This window comes from Marmota flaviventris, chromosome 12, assembly GCF_047511675.1.
Source record: "Marmota flaviventris isolate mMarFla1 chromosome 12, mMarFla1.hap1, whole genome shotgun sequence".
NCBI classification, from domain to species: Eukaryota; Metazoa; Chordata; class Mammalia; order Rodentia; family Sciuridae; genus Marmota; species Marmota flaviventris.
The window spans coordinates 72,778,979-72,781,483 of record NC_092509.1 but is presented as its reverse complement, the minus strand read 5'-3'; the positions used below and the strand labels follow the sequence as shown (position 1 = coordinate 72,781,483).

At 37.8% G+C, this 2,505-nt stretch overlaps 1 non-coding gene across 1 annotated transcript; it reads right to left on the bottom strand.

Annotated features, from left to right (window-relative positions):
• Nucleotides 1-1,437: 1,437 nt before the first annotated feature.
• On the bottom strand, nucleotides 1,438-1,510 carry Trnaa-ugc (transfer RNA alanine (anticodon UGC)). Its single transcript has one exon. It is a non-coding gene; the product is annotated as a tRNA-Ala (tRNA).
• Nucleotides 1,511-2,505: the final 995 nt, after the last annotated feature.

The following is a 2,505-nucleotide window of genomic DNA, read 5'->3' as shown; positions in this document are numbered from 1 at the left end:
TCTGAGTTTAAGTCTAAGAAAGAAGCTGCAGATTCCTTTAAGTTTAGAAGTGCTACTTTGGGGATCCTTGGAGTGACTGTGTGACTTGTTTTGTGAAAAAAATTCCCAATTCTAAATAATAATTTTACAAAAGCACATACACACACAAAAAAAAGCACCATATTTGCATTGATGAGGTCTTCCTTGCAGTTCCCTGATGCTCTTTTGGAAAATAAAATTATATTGACTTTGCATTACCCATGTTCTTACTAACTCGGGGATAAATGGAGGATGGAAAGAATCTGAATTCTTTCATGCTAAAAAGCTATCAGCATTTCAAAAGCAGAAAGGTCATTCTGCAACTTTCCTGTATATCTGGGAGGGAAAAAATGTATTTGAAATAAAGTAAATGGTTAAGAACTAGTGTTAATTGAAGATCAATCAGAAGTTAACCTACATTACATCTGAAATTATAGTGCTAATTGATAGAAAGCTAGATTCAATTTAAAAGCAGATGGTTCACATGCAGATTTTCACAACTCAAGTAATATAAAAGAATAGACATCTTGCCATATTTGTTTATCCCTTTAAATAGCCAGAAATGGACCCCTTCAAAGACAAACACTTAAAGAAGGAACCTTCCTCCTTAGTTTTATTGGTTTAATTTTAGTGAGTACCTTTGCTTGGGATAGAGGTAGGTTAGGGGAAGGCTCTATAGCTGTGAGTAGAAGCATACATATTACTAAACATAAATTGCCAACAAGCTCTCTATTTAACTGCTGTTGCACATAAAATCTCTAGTCCCAGCTAGGAGAAATTTGCAGGCTGGTTGCATTCATCAAAAGGAAAACCCCTGGATATTCTGCTGCTGTTGTATTTGGTGACTTGTTTTAATTAGGGACTGGGAAATTGATCAGTTTTAGCCTACCAAGCATGGATTCAGGCTGAGGGTCTTATTTCTTTCACCATCATTTAAAAAATTAATTTCTTCCATTTTTCAGCTGCATGAATACTTTCACACAGAGTTCAGTGCATTCAAAATACCTGGTTGGGTTGGTCCATGTGAACCAAAAAAATTGATGAAGTCAAGAAAAATTACTGTGTCAATCAAAAAGTTGATCTAAATGTATTAAGAATGTAACCAGAATCCTAGGCCAGGAGGGATTGACTTTGGAGAGGCCAACAGACCATATGTGGCCCACTCTCCACAAATAAACAAACAGAAACATTAATGGTGAAGGAAGAAAGAAATTATTTTGGTATAGCTATATTGGGAAGATAGGGAGACCAAGCTGTCTTCAGATCTATCTTTGGGGAACTAACAAGACCTTTGTGGTTAAATAGAGGAAGTAAAAAAAGGAAAGGCAAGAAATATGTATATTCAAGCAGCCTTGATCAGACTGTAGTCAGGTTATTATCTCAGGATGGTAATATGGAGACTTTTTTTCTCTTTTTTTGCGGGGGTGCTGGGGATTAAACCCAGGACCTTGTGCATGCAAGGCAAGCACTCTACCAACTGAGCTATATCCCCAGCCCCATATGGACTGTTTTGTATGATAAGAAAGTTTGTGCTGCCTGGAAGTATTTTTATCCCTTGTCACAGGATGTTTGTCAATAATCTCTGTTGTTCCTGGAATCCAAGGTGACAGCAGAAGAGAAAGACTCAGAGAAAAAGACAAGTCAGAAAGACAAGATGGAGTTAGGGCAGGTTTGGGACAATAACTGGAGATTTCTAGGTGCTTGTTACCATGGTCTGGAACACAATGCTATAAAAGCTGGCAGCTGACAATCTATTGATTATGATGCCCCTGCAAATCTGGAAAATATCCCAGTTACTTTCATCTAGGTGTCTTTAGCCATGAAATTCAGGGGAGTGAATTACTAGCTCTAGATGAACCCTCCTTCAATGATCAACATGTCCACATACCAAGCTGAGCAGGAATGGAACTCAAAGTTCAAGATAGTAAAGGAGGCAGATACAAAATGGAGACAGAGATGCCAAGTTTTTAATCTTGCTTTTAGTTATCCATTGAATATCTGCAGGACCAAGGGAAGAGTCTGTGCACTTGGCAAAAGCAACTTCTAAGTCCCTATTAAACAAAAAGCCCAAAATCCACCCTTTAGCAGAAGCAAAGGGCTGTGAAGAATTTATTCTGAAGGCACCTTACCTATGGCAAAACTTGAGATAAGACCAATGTTTTTAAAAATGTCACTATCTCAACAACCTAAAGAGCCTGTGGCACAATTTCTATGTGCATCTTTCTACTAGTGACTGAATTTAGTGTCCTCTGAACACTTGCTGTTTTTCTGCTCTCTACCTCAAGATGCACACACACACACACACACACACACACGATGAGAAAAAGGCACAATTTTTAGATGCAAATATTGAACTCCTTCCTTCACAGACACATTCATTGTTTAATGGAATGTATTATTTTGGAAGCAAATCCTTTAGTTCTTAAGATGGTATCAGTGTAACATAGACTTACTTACATAAACACTGGGCACACGTGTGGCCTGGAA